The sequence below is a fragment of the Pleurodeles waltl genome, chromosome 12, assembly GCF_031143425.1.
Source record: "Pleurodeles waltl isolate 20211129_DDA chromosome 12, aPleWal1.hap1.20221129, whole genome shotgun sequence".
In the NCBI taxonomy this organism is placed as follows: domain Eukaryota; kingdom Metazoa; phylum Chordata; class Amphibia; order Caudata; family Salamandridae; genus Pleurodeles; species Pleurodeles waltl.
In genome coordinates this window covers 192339054-192356659 of record NC_090451.1, presented here as the reverse complement: position 1 = coordinate 192356659, position 17606 = coordinate 192339054, and the positions used below count along the sequence as shown (strand labels likewise).

Sequence of the window (17606 nt, the reverse complement as noted above, 5' to 3'; positions counted from 1 at the left end):
GACTCAGCGTGAAAGGCCGTCGGTTCATGGGACCCCTTCCCTGACCCGGGAACGTCACCTCTAGTCGCCCTCACCCTCCCTTTCCAATCAGCCCCTACACATGGAAAAGATACAGAGCCTGAAGACGTGGGCTACAAGCTGCGAGAGGCAAGCCTTGTAAGAGGAAGCTAACCAGGGGGTCCCAGATATAGTCAAAACCTCTTCGAGAGTCATACGTTTTATCTGCTAAACGCTCCATGGCGAGGCCGTGCTATAGCCTCGTGAACCACAGAGCTATTGGAGGTGGGTCCACTTTTTTCCAAAAAGACGCTAAAGCTGTTTTTGCCGCCACCAACGCCAGCCACACAATGGAGCGATCTCCCTGTGTTTGATGTTGCAGTTCCGGGGTGCGAAGGCCCAGCAAAATGTGCTCCGGAGATTTCGAAATAGGGTAATCCAACATCACTTTTAAGTGAGAGAGGATTTCGTTCCAGTAAGGGCAGATAGCAGGGCAGTCCCACCATATATGCCTGAAAGCCCCAACATTCTGCAACCCTGCCAACACCGGTCTGATACCTGGGGGTATATTTTCTTAAGTTTCTCAGGATAGAGGTACCAATTGTAAAGTAATTTATAGTGTGCTTCCCTGGCTCCCATCGAGCGACTGTATTTGGTTATATCTTGAAATAGGTGATGCCAGCGGTCCTCCTCCACTGGATGCCCAGCACCTGTTCCCAGAATGGGATGTTTCGGGGGTAGGCGCTCGTTGCACCAAGGCCAATATTTTATAAAGTGTGGATATACTACCCCCTCACCGCTCCTCTCTGCTTCACAATTCTCTCAATAGGGAGAAGGTCCCTGGTGGCCGCCTCTCACATATAAGGCTGTGTAACCCAGTGCACTAACTGAGTGTAGTGGATGGGGGCAGTTGAAAGTCCCTGCAACTACGTACGTAGCTGTTCCCCATGATAGAGGTCTGCAATCCGCAAGGTCCCTTCACCTATCGAAGGGCCCCGGCGAATTCCCCGGGTGGAAAGGTTGTATTAAAATGGATGGGGGTATGCGGCAAGGTAAAGGATGTAATCTCGTAAGCTCTTGTCACCATGTCCCACACCTTAAGGGTGGTGGTGGTGGGGGTACTAAGGTATGCATTCTCTGGTCGTGCCCCTTTTGGTTTCCAAAGGACGTCCCATAATGCCTGTCCCGTCATTGCCCTGTCCATATAAAGCCACAACTTGTCTGACTCTCGGAGGGACCACTCAGCTGTGACACAGAGTTGAGCCACTCTATAATACTTGAGGAGGTTGGGGAGTGCTAAACCGCCCTCTTCCCTAGGGTGCATAAGTACCTTATGTGACAGTCTGGCTCTAGACCCCTGCCAAATGAACCTCGTAAACATTGTACGTGTCTCCGCAAAGAAATCTGTAGGAATATCAATGGGGAGGCTCTGGAACAAATACAGGAAGCGTGGGAGCACCGTCATCTTGATGCTATTGATACGCCCCAGCCAGGTGAGCCAGAGCGATGACAATTTTTTTAAGTCCTCTCGCAACGACCTAAGTAGGGGTGGGTAGTTGGCTCTAAACAGATCGGCAACCTTAGGAACAAGCTTAATACCCAGGTATGTAATTTCTTTTTTAGCCCAAATAAGTGGAGACGCGGAAGCTATCTGTCCCATTTCCGCGTGGGTATGGTCAAATTGATGATATATGATTTCCCCGTATTTACTTTAAAGCCTGCCACTTGCTCGAAGAGAGCCAGCTTCCCTTGGATTGTCAAAAGGGATGTGCGGGGTTCAGTGACGAACAGCAGAATGTTGTCGGCAAACAGGGAAATTTTATGGTGGTCGGGGCCGAACTTAATGCCCTGAAAACTCGGACATGCCCTAATCTGTGCCACCACAGGATGTATCAAATCCGGCAGCACCTCCTCCAGTCTCCTTGCAAGAATTTTGGAGTATAGTTTTGCGTCGAGGTTGAGTAGGGCAATAGGTCTATAAGAGTAATATAGTTGAGGATCCTTCCCCGCCTTGGGAATAAGTGTGATCAGGGCCTCTCCCATAGTGGGGGACAATGCACCCACCGCTCTCACATAATTTAACAAGTCGGCGGGGGAGTCAATAGCTGCCTGGACTTCGTCTATGGTGAACGGGCCGCCAGCACTTCTTTCGCCTCTCGGGAGACCTGCGGAAGATGCGTGTATTGCAAGTAGCTCTCTTGAGCATGGGCATTCGGTTCACCCGATTGATAAAGACGTGCATAAAACCCCCTGAAAACTTGTGCGCTCTCATCTTCGGAATAATGTTTCCCTGTCTCATCATTTACCTACCCTATATAGTCCCTAGCTTGTTTGGCTAGTAGTTGCCTGGCCAGGGGTGTACCTATCTTATTTCTCTTTTCGTAGTGTGTTTTCTGAAGTCTTAACAGTGCTATTTCTTTCCTATTCATGTATATCGATTCCAGTTTACCTTTAATGTCAATTACCATCCTCTGGGCCTGCCAGGTCGGGGAGAGCTTATGGGCCTGTTCGGCTACTTTTAGTTCATTTTCTAAGAGCTATTGGACCTCAGATTTTAACTGATTTAGCTTGGAAATGCACATGCCCCTGATGACTGCCTTGAATGTGTCCCAGAGAATGGTGGGGGGGGTGTCTCCCACTCAATTATGTTGGAAGTGTTCTCTAATAGGTCTCCGCAAGTCATTGGGGGTGACTGAGTCACGGATTAAGATATTAGGGAAATACCACCGCCTAGTTTTTGAGCACGCGCGGGACCAATCCTGGCAAATTTCCAGTGGAGCATGGTCAGATATAATAATCGGATGAATGGCTACTGATCGAAGAGTCTGATGCAGAGGTCGACTTAAAAATATATAGTCTATCCTTGAATAGGAACAGTGAGAATAGGAGAAGAAGGTATAGTCCCTTCCTGTGGGCTTAAGGGTACGCCAAGAGTCAAAGAGCCCTAATCGGCGGAGGGCTGACTTCACTGATCTGGCAGAAGCACTTGCCTGTGTTCTCTGGGGGTATGTTGTGTCCTGGGCGGGATCCCAGATCAGATTAAAGTCGCCCAATAGCATTGTCTCCCCCTCTGCAAAACCCTCCAGCCCTCCAAGGAAGCTCAAGAGCAATGGTGTTGGTCCACTATTGGGTGCGTAAAGAGTGGCTGTCGTACAGTTTCTCCCCCCCAGGTCGCCCTTGACCATTAGATATCTACCCTCCTTATCCTGTTTGGACCCCGTACTCGGGAAGTAAATAGACCTGTGGAATAGCAGTGCCACCCCACAGTGCTTTGTTGGTGCAGAAGCAGTGTATATTTGTGGGTACCTTTTGTGGCGCAGGCGCTGACTCTCGCCCCTCTCAAGGTGCCTTTCCTGCAAGGCCACAATATCATAGTGCTAATCATCAAAGTACTATTTCAGCTGTGACCGCTTATTGGGTGAGTTCAACCCCTTAACATTCCATGATAACAATTCCAACATTGCACCACTGCAACCAAAATTACCTCACCTGAGAGAGCTTTGTCCCGTGGCAACCTCCCATGGTGGTTTCCAACCTCCCATGTGGTTTGTAATCACTTCCTCAACTTACCTTTAGGGGGACCCTGCCCCCTTTCAAACCTGGCAGGCTGGCTGCCTACACAGGGAAATGCAGAATTTGCACTACAAGCAGCTGGTCTGACATTCATTAATGTTTCCACTACAGGTGTGAGTTTTCAGCTGCGTTTATGGCAGTTCATTTACTGTAATTGGGCACAGTGGAGGCTGCCCTGCGCTCCCAGTTAAAGGTGTGCTGTGGTTCAAGCAGACAATATGCTCTAAAGATAAAATGGACCCTGAATTGATATTTATTCTACTTGTCTGCTCAATACAATCAAGTACACCAATGTCTGCAAGAGTAGGAATGGTGGATATGCCAACTCACTCCTGGACATGATTTTGATGGCCATGTTTATTGGAAGCCTAAATGTGGGCAAGACTAGGATGATGGTGGTTGGAACCTGAAGATAAGTGAGCTCCATCGTTTTGGCTCTAAGAGCTTGGCATACCCCAGAGGAGCATGTGTACAACCTAGGATTTGAACTGACGTCAACCCCTCACTTTTTGAAGATTGCTTCAACTCCTGGCCAAATGAATAATACTAAACCTCTTACAGCATTCTTGATCTCCCACCTGGACTATGGAAGCTTGCTGTATCTGGGCAGGGCCATCGGGGGACCCCTCAAGTCACTAAATGAGTCTAAGGTCAGCCTCCTGTCAGCTGTGGCAGAAAGAAGACAAGCTTGATGTAGGACGATGAGTAAAGTACGCAGTACCAAAACAGTGGTAAAGTGAAAAACGCACACCAGTAAAAATCTCAAACTACATTAGAAAAGTGGAGTACAATTTAATAAATAAAATAGCACCAAAAATGACACAAATCCAATACTGGGAACCAGTGATATGAATTTTTAAAGTTTTAAGTAAAAATAGTGCCTAAAAGCACAAGATGCCCGTCTTAGCCAGTAGTTACGGTAGAACAGAACCTAGATGTAATTTGAGGCTGATTGCAATGGAGTGCTGGTCAGATACACCAACCATGTTTTTCCTGGTCAAAGATTTTATCTTCCGAGTTAGCCATATAAGACTCTATCCACCACAGGTGTGTAATTCTAAAGTCCCCTTGGACGCCAGGGAAGGCATTTAGAGACTGACAGTGTCAGGTAGAGGCCAACTGCATACTTCAGTCCAGGACCAGTTGCCACTGGTAAGCGGGGTATCCCTCTAGCTTGAGCAGGAGATCAGCCTTTAAGGCCCATGGAATCCACATCTTTCTTCTGGGTACAAGAAAGAGAGCGCGTGCAATCCTTCATTGCTTTTCATGTCAAACACAGCCAGTCCGATCCTCTTCAAATATTCTGTAGGTCCAGAAAGTGTTCTGTAATGGGTGCCTGAAGATGCCACATAAATGCCTCGCAATAACACCTAGCTAGTGAGTGGGAATGACTCCTGGACAGTTTCCAACCCTTCTGACTTTGGACATTTCCAAGATGTCAAAAGTCTATCAGCCTCACTAAACCTGGGATCTGAGGGGTTAGTGGGTGGGTGGGGGGAGGTGGTTTGTGTGTGTGTGTGTGTGTGTAGTGTAGCTTAGTATGGTAATCCTAGCCTGCTACATCTGTGGATGGCACACTAGATGCTGCAATTTGTTAGTGGCATTTAATTTTTTAGGGCCTGGGTACACTTTTTACCATATACCAGGACTTAGAGGCAAGTTAAATGTCACTTTGGAATATGCAAATTGACCATGTTTTAAAAGGTGTACAAAGGCACTTTACTACTACTTTCCAGGGATAAAGTTCACGAAGTTCTAAAGCCAGCAAAAATAAGGGGTCCAGCAATAGGCAAAAATTGCAGGGTAGCCACCCAGAAAAGGCATGTTTCCTACAATTAGTGATAGATTTTCTCCCTCTAGCAATTTCTGTGCCTTAGATTTTCAGGCACTCAATCCTGTTGTTTTAATGTATGTATCCAATGAAGAGCTACATGTTTACTGTCATTAATATTGTTTCTTCCAGACCACACAAATCATTGAGGATTGTACTCGTGGGCATGCACAGACGGCATGACTGTCACGTGCCTCCAAGGAGTTGGTGTGTGGCAAAGGCACAGCTGTGAAACAACTTGATTGGAGCTTAAATTCAGTCTGTGGATTCTAGATTAGAGCTGTGGAAAATGATCTTTTTGGGAATTATAAAGCACTTCCTTGGGGTGGGGAGGGTTGTTTTAGCTCTTCTTCGCTATATCTTCATTTAGCGGAAGCAGACGGTTAATGCATTTTGAGGTACAGCACTCCATTTTGTCAATGTGCTAAAACCTACATCAGAGATCAGGAGCTCGCCTAATTATTCCCAGGACATCAAGCAAGGCTCTTCAACTAGTACATTGAGTGAGACAGTTGCCTTTCCCCTTCTCTCTGGAGATGTCATGTAAACACCAGCCTTGCCCAGCCTGTTTTGTTTTTGGGGTGGGGGGCTCTCCACCACTGCTTACTGGGCAATTTCCACTGGTGTTCAGGTTAGACCTCGAGCATTAAGATGAGGGAGTAGGGAGGGAAACATGCATTGTTGTTCTTAAAGGACACTTTGGGGCTAGTGTGGCTCTACTAGGAGGAGAGATTGACGCTGAAATCCCTTTGGGAAATTGGTGTATTGATGCTACCTATCCCGGGTAGGCTTTCAGCAATTACTAGTTCATCAGCATCTGATGCAATCTTTCTCTGTCCATCACTATCACGGGCTGCAGATGCTGGTTATTCCCGGGTGACTCAGGAACAGCACAATACACAGGCTGAAGAAAGAACAAATGATGGCTGTTGTACAGCACTGTTCTACCCTTACCCACCTACACTGGAGAGGGAGACGGAACAAAGTGAAGTGATGCTGCAGGAAACTACACTGCTGTGTCTTGAATGGCAGTGCCACCCATACAAGACATCTGGATATGCCGGCCCATCTGCTGCCCATTTCCATGGTCTTGGCCCTAACTCTGCAAGAGGAGGTGCTGATTAAAGGTTAAAAAGAGCCATGATGGGGGTACGAAGTCTACACTGGCACCTGTTAGACTGTGCCTAGCCATAGAACGCCTCAATGTACTTAAGATACAACACCTGTTCTTTTAAGGGTGGATGTGGCATAAAACAGTGTACTAGGTACTTAGATTGTACTTGGGCATTTAGGGTGCATCTGATCGTGTTATAGTCGTCTCTGGATTTTTGCATTGTGAGATTGTTAGGCTGCTACACAGCCGCTGGAACCTTTCCCAAACATATTTCCTTTTCCCACTATACTTCCTGAAGTAGTTGATGGTTTTTACGGCTCTCTGTAGGTGAAAACACAACTTTGTCACCATCACTACTAACTTTTATGGTAGAAGGTTCCCCTCAGTACTAAATAATTGTCTCCTCCTTCTATACTGTGGCAAGTTCCGTTCTAGCTCCTGAAACTTTGTGGATACTGAAGGAAGCTGGCCTGGTGGGTGGTGTACACCTATGTTGTTATCACCCTATCCCAGGTCCAGGTATCTCCTATCAGTGGAGTGTAGGTAGTGTCTAGGAAGCCAGGGCTCTCTAGAGGTAGCTGTGGATGAACAGCCAAGACTTAACTAGGAGACATGCACATGAAAGAACCACACAGTGTTACAAAAATAAAGGCACTCAATACTGAATAGGCAAACCCCCAACTGGAGGTAACAAAACACACTATTAAATACAAATGAGCAATCAGTAAATAGCCTATAAAGCAATAGTTATTGGTAAAAGCAATAGCAAATAGTGCGGGCCCTAGGAGAGGGCCAAACCATATACTAAAAACGTAGAATGTGAAAGCCAGTCCCACACCCAAGGAAGTGGAATCGGTATAACGGCGCTGGAGGAACTAGGAACCCCAAGAGGTGAGTACCAGAGTGACCCCCAGCGACCAGGAGAGCAAAGGCAAGTACCTGGTTTTTCTCAAAACCAACAGGACTTTGGAAAAAGATTATGCCAGACCCAACCAAGACTGGAAGAATCCAGAGGAGGATCCTGACAGAAGAGGTTCTACAAAGTAAGGGAACCAAGTCCAGTTCGAGCTGGCGTGTCCGGTTGTTGCAGGAGCCACTAGCCACCCTTCTGTGTATGCACGACCAAGTTGACAGTGGACGAAGGAGGTTACCAGTACAGCCCAGGAGCAGAAGAGTCCCAGAAGTGATGCAAGTGATGTCCCACGTCGGCAGTCGAGATGCAGTCAATTAGTGGTGCTGGAAAACCACCAACAAGCCTTGGCAAATGCAAGAGATGGAGAAGAAGGTTTACAAGGCTGAAGGGGACCAGCAAGGTCCAGGAGACTCGATCCAAGGAGGGGAGTCCGGGAGGACCCTCAGCATCTGGGAGAGTCACAAGAAGAGGAAGCAGCCCACAAAGGCAACCAACTAGCAGTAGGCACAGGAGACGTAGCGAGGTCCACTAAGCACACCTGGAGAGGAGTCCCATGTCGCTGGAACAGCAGGCAGGAGACTATTCTTTGCAGGAGAGAGTGCCGGGGCCTCGGGTTACATGGAGCCTGAAGATCCCTTGGAGGAGGAACAAACAAGCCTTGGTAGCTGCAAGAGTCGTGATGCATTAGGGTTCTGTCCTTCATGAAGAGGCAAGGTCTTACCGTCTCCCAAGTTGGACAGCTGGTAGACAGGACCACTCCAGACCACAACCTTTGATCCAGGATCCAGGCAGCTCTGGAGGGGGGGAATGTCCACATAGCAGGTCATCATTGCTATTGGTGCCTGCAGATGCAGGGGAGTGACTCCTTCACTCCAAGGGAGATTCCTTCTTACTTCTTGTGCAGGCTGAAGGCTCGTCGCCCTCAGAGGACGCACAGCATTGCATTCTCCTCCTCACTCTCCACACCTGCATATCTCTGCTACTACCAGCCCTAAACCAATGCAGTCACCATCACATTAATTTGACTTGAAGCAAGACAATGTGGACCCATGGGATCTTTATGATCCATACCCCATTCCCGACAATGACCCTGATTGCTATCCCTCTAAGCCTTCACCACCAGAGGATAGTATAGGCTACAATCAAGTGCTAGCTAGGGTGGCAGCATACCATAGTGTCACCATGCACTCTGAACCATTGGAGGACGATTTTTTATTTAATACACTCTCCTCCACGCATGCAACATACCAGTCGCTCCCTATGCTCCCCGGCATGTTAAAACATGCTGATCAAATGTTTAGCGAGCCTGTAAAAGCGTGAATAATAACTCCTAGAGTAGAAAAGAAATACAAGTCACCTCCTTCTGATCCTGTCTATATTACTCAGCAACTCACTCCAGACTCTGTAGTGGTAAGCGCTGCCAGGAAGGGGGCAAACTCAGTCAGGTGAGTCACCCCCACCAGACAAAGAGAGTAGGAAATTTGATGCTGCAGGGAAGATGGTGGCATCTCAGGCAGCCAACCAATGGAGAATATCCAACTCACAGGCATTGTTGGCTAGATATGACAGGGCCCATTGGGACGAGATGAAAGAAATAATTCAGCATTTCTCCAAGGAACAGCAAAAGAGGGCACAGCAGATAGTGGAGGAAGGGCAAGCCATCACCAACAATCAGATTAGGTCTGCCCTAGACTCAGCAGATACAGCGGCCACAAGCATCAACACTGCTGTAACAGTCCAGGGGCATGCATGGCTCAGGTCCTCAGGGTTCAAACCCGAAATCAAACAGGCAGTGTTGAACATGCCATTCAACAAGAAACAGCTTTTTGGACCAGAGGTCGACACTGCAATTGAATAAATGTGTAAGGATTCAGACACCGCAAAAGTGATGGGTGCACTATACACCACACAATACAGGGGATCCTTTTGCAAACCCCAGTTCAGAGGTGGATTTAGGGCTCAAACTGCTGAGGCATCCACATCGCAGCCAAACCGGCCTACCAACATCAATACCAACAAGGTGGTTTTAAGAGCACATATAGAGGCCAGTACCCCAGAGGTAGAGGGACATATCGAACACCTAAACAAGCCTCACAACACAGTAAACAGTGACTTGTCCCATTCCCTTCCAATCCACACCTCCCTTGTGGGAGGAAGACGGCAGAAGTTCCACACCAATTGGCTAAACATTACCACAGACAATTCGGTATTATCAATTATCCGCAATGGCTATTGCCTAAAATTGATACAAACTTCACTAAACATTCCACCAAAACCACACAAACTATCCAAAGAGCATATCACTCTGTTATAGGAAGAAGTCAAATCTGTATTACTCAAACAATCAATAGAACCAGTGCCACACAATCAAGTAGGGACGGGTGTTTACTCACTGTATTTCCTCATTCCCACTAAGGATGGCACCTTAAGGCCAATATTAGATCTCAGGACCCTCAATCTTTACATCCTGTCAGAACACTTTCACCTGGTAACTCTCCAAGATGTTATCCCACTACTTCAAAAACACGATTTCATGACAACATTAGACCTCAAAAATGCGTATTTTCATATACCCATCCATCCAGCGCACAGAAAATATCTCAGGTTTGTCATTCAAGGAAAGCATTATCAGTTGAAGGTGTTACCCTTTGGAATAACAGCTTCAAGGATATTCACAAAGTGCCTAGCGGTAGTCGCAGCCTACCTAAGAAGACAACATATACATGTCTTTCCATATTTAGACGATTGGCTGATAAAATCAAACATTCATACGCAGTGTCAAAATCATACGCATTATGTAATACAAACCCTGCACACGCTAGGGTTCTCAATAAATTACCAAAAGTCGCAACTACAGCCTGCGCAAATACAACAGTATTTAGGGGCAATACTAAATACTCCAAAAGCGCTAGCAAGTCCAAAGATGCAAAGAACACAAGCATTCCAGAATATAATAGCACAGATACAGACAGGTCAACAGTACACTGTCAAATGTGTCATGAAAATGTTAGGAATGATGGCATCATGTATTTCAATTGTTCCACATACAAGACTAAACATGCGGCCCTTGCAACAGTGCCTTGCACAACAATGGTCACAAGCACAGGGTCAACTTCAAGATCTAGGGGGTCATTCCGACCCCGGCGGTCCGGGGTCGGCGGGAGCACCGCCAACAGGCTGGCGGTGCTCCCAAGGGCATTCAGAACCGGAAAACCGGCGGTGTCCCGACGGTTTTCCGCTGCCCTGAGGAATCCCCCATGGCGGCGCAGCTTGCTGCGCCGCCATGGGGGATTCCGACCCCCTCACCGCCATCCTGTTCCTGGTGGTTTCGACCGCCAGGAACAGGATGGCGGTGAGGGGTGTCGTGGGGCCCCTGGGGGCCCCACTTTGAATTTCAGTGTCTGCTTAGCAGACACTGAAATTTGCGACGGGTGCTACTGCACCCGTCGCACACCTTCCACTCCGCCGGCTCCATTCGGAGCCGGCTTCCTCGTGGAAGGGTGTTTCCCACTGGGCTGGCGGGCGGCCTTTTGGCGGTCGCCCGCCAGCCCAGTGGGAAACCCAGAATGACCGCCGCGGTCTTTTGACCGCGGGACGGTCTTCTGGTGGTCCCAGCCAGGCCGGCGGCTACCGCCGCCGGCCGGGGTCAGAATGACCCCCCTAGTGTTGATAGACTGCCAAACATACATGTCCCTCCAGTGGTGGAATTCCACAAATCTAAACAAAGGGTGGCCATTTCAAGACCCTGTGCCGCAGACCATAATTACAACAGATGCATCAGTGACTGGCTGGGGACCTCACCTCAACAATCACAGCATCCAGGGACAATGGGATGCCCAACACAAACAGCTACACATAAATCACTTAGAATTGTTAGCTGTCTTCCTAGCACTCAAAGCTTTTCAGCGTCTTCTCATTCACAAGAATGTCCTGATCAAAACAGACAAAGGAACCACCATGTATTACCTAAACTAACAGGAAGGGACACATTCGTCCCAACTCTCCCTCCTAACTCAAAAAATTTGGAAATGGGCAATACACAACCAAATTCAACTGGTAGCACAATGCATTCCAGGGATACACAACCAATCGGCAGATGTTCTCAGCAGAAATCATCAGCAAACACACAAGTGGGAGATTCACCCTCAAGTACTTCAAAAATACTTTCAACAATGGGGAACACCAGACATAGCCACATGGTCTACGCCTCATACATTCACAAAACATTACTGTGTAGATGTGTTAACAACACAACAAGCCACAGTAGGACAGGCTGTATTACGAACATTATTTCAAACAACTTCAACTCCTACAGGCTAAACCACCGCTTTTGGGGAGATAACTGCTTACTAGTCTATCCACAGCATGTGTATCTGCAGCTACACATGCCATTGAACAGAAAATGTCACTTACCCAGTGTACATCTGTTGGTGGCATGAGACGCTGCAGATTCACATGCGCCCTCCCACCTCCCCGGGAGCCTGTAGCCGTTATAAGTTGATGAAACTTGTACATTTATAAATTTGTAAATATTTTTCATACACATTATGTACATACATACTCACTCCATTGCATGGGCACTTTTACTATATACACAACTCCTACCTCACCCTCTGCGGGAAAAACAATCTAAGATGGAGTCGACGCCCATGCGCAATGGAGCCGAGAGGGAGGAGTCCCTAGGTCTCGTGACTCGAAAAGACTTCTTCGAAGAAAAACAACTTGTAACACTCCGAGCCCAACACTAGATGGCAGGATAATGCACAGCATGTGAATCTGCAGCGTCTCATGCCACGAAGAGATCTACACTGGGTAAGTGACATTTTCCATATTTAACATTCCATTAGCATGGACATCTTTTTTTATACTCTATCACTCCAACCTTACCCTGTGTGGGAAAACAATCTAACATGGAGTCAATGCACATGCGCAATGGAGCCGAAGAGGAGGGGTCACTCGATCCCGTGACTCGAAAACACTTCTTCAAAGAAAAACAACTTGTAACACTCCGAGCCCAACACTAGATGGCAGAAGTATGCACAGCATGCGAATCTGCAGCGGAACATGCCACAAACAGATGTACACTGGGTAAGTGACATTTTCCATATATATATATATATATATATATATATATATATATATATATATATATATATATATATATATATATATATATATATATATATTTTCCCTCTTTTTTTATTACCTTTATTTCTGTTAACCGATATGAGCATTGGTTTACCCTCTACATGCAGGCCTTTTCACCCTTTTCCATCCCCCACTGAGTAGAATTGAACATGTTTTTTCCTTGTAGATGTTGCTTGCTGTCGGGAGTGCTTTGAGTAGCCTCCTTATCAAATGTGCAAGTTCTGGCTTCCCACTAATGCCCTACTATTTTCTCCTAATGACACTGACTAGTAGCTGCTGGAATCTCAGCCTTATGTAGTTGGGACAAAGCTTCCTCTTCTCACAATGCCCCCATTGCTTTTTTCTTGTGAGGTGATGTGATGAGTGTGCAGTAATTGAGTTGGGGACTTTCCTTTGCGTGTGGTTTCCAAGGTGAAGCAGAGTACGCCTGGTCAGTGACGATCTGAGAGATCCTCCGTCTTGGTTAATATTGCTAATGTAAATCAAACTCTTATTGTGGGTGAAGTCCACCCAGTTGATTGCTGGATGATGTTCTCCATTTTTATATATAGGTGGGAATTTACAAGAGGCTTACCTGTTGTATTTTGTTTAGTTTTAAAATTCCACCATTTTTACCATATTGAAATCTGTTATTGTGAATTGAATGCCTGGTTTTGAGGGCCATCGAAAAGATCATAGAGGAAGGATGAAAGCAGATTGTAGTAACAACATGTCATTTATTGGTGGTGCTACACTGATTGTAGGAAATGTTGTTTTTAGGTAATTTCACTCTGTGAAAACTGCGGATCCTCTAATGGCTTGTGATGAGCCATCTTTTAGAATACATAGTTTCCTCTCAGGGTTTTCGTGTGAAAACAATGTTAATGCCCCATAGGCTAAAACGAGGACACGTTTTATATCAATTCAAAAAAGTCTAAAATGCTGAGTAAAACATACTTCTAGTAGCAGTGTTCGTGTGTCAGTTGATGCCTAAGTGTTGTTCTGCAGCATTACTACTAATAAAAAACTAGAGCACCAACATTTTACTAGTAGTAAAAAACTAGGGCAACAACATTTCGTATTTATGACAAAAATAAGTCAGTCCTGGACGCTGTGTTGCTGGAATGGGAGATTTTGAATGTAAACCCTTTTCAACCGTTTACTCAAACCAGGTGGTGTGTCTGTCAGTAATACCTCAACCACTTGATAACAATACTTTCTTCAAGATAATTTTTATTTTGAGCTAAATATAATATAGAAGTGACAAAACATGTTTAAAAATACATATTGTCTATAGAAATGTCTCTGTATAACTTATAAAGTACTACTTTGAAGGGTAAATAAAACATTTTAAAATAAGTAATATTGTAAGGCAGAGATCAATAAGGAAATTATTTTAAAACACAGTAAAAACTCATGAAATACATAGTTTTCAGACTGGGAGCACTTTAAATTTACAATGCATACATTTGCAAAATGAATGTTTCAGGGTCTAATTTATTTTTAGGGTAGAGCCTGCGTTGCATGCGCTCGCGCATGCGTATCGCAGCGAGACGCTTTTGTATTAATAAAAGGGCTCGGAGCCCTGTCAACTTCACATCAGTGTTTTTTATTGGTTGGTGGGCTTCCCTACTAAAATCTGCTTGCTTTCATTAGTCGAAGGCATGCATATGGCATGCCTTTTCCGGTGGCCAGCCCTCTTCCAGCGCAGCGACCAAGTACAGAAAACATGCGAGGCTCGCTGTTTTCCATCGGGCTCGTGGACTTTTTTTTCTCTAATTTACGAGCTCGATCTCGCTTGGCAGAAGTCGAGCGCTTTACGTACTTGATTTCACTTTTTCGGGTTATGTGCATAAATGCACTTTTGCCCGATAGGTGAAAAGTCGGGTTAGGAGTTTACAACGCGATCAGCTCTAACATGAGCAAACGCGAGACCCGATGCATTGTAAATGCTTGTTTAAACTTGCAGAGTTGAGAATCATTTTTATTTACATATCGAGCCTCACGAACAAGGAAGTGAGTGATCTGAAGTTGTCTTCTATAGCAGCTTGTCTCCTAGTGTAGGTAAATCTGAGCTGGATGAATACTCTAGTTCTTTATTAGAAGCCTGTACGTTAATAGAAGAAGGTTTACTGGTATATGGGTTGATCATGTAATGAGACTGGTACTAGCTAAGTATGTTTTGGGTAGATATTGGTCGGCTAGGTGCCAGTCACAAAGCAGCATTTGCGGAGTGCAATTGTGTGATTTACTATTAACAATACCCAGCAAGCAGAGTCTCATACCTGTGGACACCTGTATACATCATTTCCAGTGTATTGAAAGTATTTCTCTACCAAAACAAAATCAGCCCATATGACAGAGACATGTACATGTGCTTTTGAAATTCCCAGAGTGGCTTAGAGGTTCATAAGACCAATACTTTCTTCAACATCATCTCCTCTTACACTTCCAGTAGACAGAACTCCTCTGTTGTCTGCAGTGAAGTGCCCAATATTAAGAAGATCACAATTTTGTGTCATAAAAAGTACTAATTAGGATGTGTGTAAAGTTGCCATAGTACTTTAAAAAGGGTTATAGCTGATTTGCTTTTGTCTTCGCTTTGCCAATTCGGGTTATTTATAGGCAATACTCTGTTCCAAATATTTGTATAAAGTTGCTCCTCAGTAACTCTGTGTATGCTGTTTTCTGGGAGCAAAATATTTTTAATTGAGCCACATGCATCTTTTATTTAAATACCTAGACACAAGATTGTAGCATGGCTAAAATTAACATAAGTTAAATAATTTTAGTGTATATGCTATGTTTTCCTAGGAGTCACTGCCCTCTAGTTTGTGTAGAATTTCATAACCTGGCGTCCTTCTCCTAGAGAAGTGTTCAGTTGTGCATTTTACTTGCAATGTGACACTTTTACAAAACCATTGCACATAGTCAAAAGGAAGCTAAACAAAAGGGATGCTATTGTAAACATATGGCTATGTCCGTTCTTAGTTTACATCCTTTTGGAGACTGTGCCTTCATTGAAGTTCTTAACCTGACACCAGGTTTCAATGCACCTCTCCACTAAGTGCAATAGAAATATTTAATGCACTTATTCTTCAGATTTCCATACAGCCGAACAAGTCAGCCTCCCAAAGGCAAAGCTGAAGTTTGCAACGCAACAGAATCAACATTTGCCCCCTGTCATTTAAATTCCATTGGTGGTTGGTTAAATATGGTATATTAATCCAGCATTGACAGACCACCGCGAAACCTGATTGCACTTGAATTATTACATCATTCTGCTACTCAGCACACATACTTTATAAGAATTATCTTAATAAAAGCTATTCCTGGCAATCCCTTCAGGGTAGAATATCAGCTGCTGCACAATTGTTGCTCCCACTTCCTGAATTTCAGCTATACACCACTGGTGCTGGCTGGAAGACCTTGCATCATCGGTTCTTTAAAAAATGCAGTAAGACATACAAGGACAGAGTGGGCTTTGGACCAGCATCCTTCAGTCATAGCCTTCATGAGTTTTCATGGTTTGCCATTGATTAAATGGGCTGTTTGTCAAGCCCGGAGCATTTTGTGGATGGTTACATTGTCATATTTGAGTTTCCATTGCGATGTAGTGTTGGGGCGGCTGAACTAGTACCTTTGGCACACTAGGTACAGAATGTACTCTTTGAAGTATTTACCTTGCTGACACAGCAAGATTTTAGGTGCTGGCTGTTGACTTTTTTCTTTTTTTTGTTAAATGAAGAGCTTGTCTTTGGTTGCCCTAGCTTTTTATAGATATAGATTGCTATTTACTGATGACCCTTGTGAGTTTATTTGTTTTACTTTTCCTTCATGATAACATGTTGTTGAACTGCAACTTTTTAAATCATAAATTAAATATGACTTTCTTATAGATGTAACGAAAATACTGGCCTTTTTCCAAATGTATTTGCTATGCAGTAGTTTTCTGCATATGCTTGTTAAGTTCAACACTTAGAATGCATGCCTTATCTTCTGACATCTTTTCATAACATTTGTCTTTGAGGCACAGCCTAACTCTGCTAATGCAGTCTATTCCTGATAGGAGCTTTATTCCCAGCTTCCAAATAGTTGAAATCCAGCATGTTGCTTCGTTATGAGAGTTTCTTTCTAAGCCAGTTGGGGTTGACACACACACAAACTCTTCCCCTACAAACCAGAACTATTTACCATGCCAGTCCTTGTTGTAAATGGGCACAACACTTCATTTCCAGTTGTCATGAATGGCGCCATGTTAGAGAATATTGTTATCTGTAGAAGCAGATATAGGCTTTCACCATTTCAAATTCACTTTCAGAAAGTGATTTGCAATGCACAAAGCCTCCTATTTTGCATTTTGTGGAACCCTGGAAAAGTAAAGTGTTGTAGTGACATTCAGGTTTCAAAGATTCTCTATAAATAATATTTTTTTGAAACAGAGGGACCCTCCTTTTCTATAGAGGAGAAACTATTGCCGTTCCTCTCCTGTAGGAGGTGGAATCGGGAAATCCTGAAACGAGCCACATACCATACAAAATGCTTCAGTCCTGTGTCTAATGTTGCCAAAAGCTTCAACCACAGATGGCAATTTGTCATGGGTTGTTGGACCCTTTCACATTGTTTTTCCTGGTCTGGGCCTGCACTAGGTTGAGGGTGAAAACAGAGAAGTCCTCCTTTACCGTGAGCTGATGAGGACTGGACTGCTGAAAAAGAAAGGCAAGAAACCTTTATTTTCCAGGTCAGTGTTGCCAACCGCCTTCTTTTCAGAGACAAGATTTTCAGTGGCGTGATCAGCATCTGTAAAGGCTGCTAGGAAAAATTAAACTCACACACCTACGTCTCTTACTATTACATGGGTTTAGATGCAAAGACACTAGCACATTAAAAGCAGAGCATTATTTTTACTCTTTGAAAAATATACATTTAAAAAAAAATGATTCATCCAAGCTTACCTCTCCCTTGTTTTAAATGTTTTTAATTTCGAGCTATTGAATCAGGCTCCTAAGGTGTGGAGTAAATACCGTGTGTGGCCTTGGACAATTCTGTGT

At 44.8% G+C, this 17606-nt stretch overlaps 1 protein-coding gene across 3 annotated transcripts in view; it reads left to right on the top strand.

The window, feature by feature from the left end:
- KLHDC4 (kelch domain containing 4) overlaps nt 1-17606 on the top strand; it is a 312074-nt gene that overhangs the window by 223206 nt on the left and 71262 nt on the right. The window lies entirely within an intron of this gene.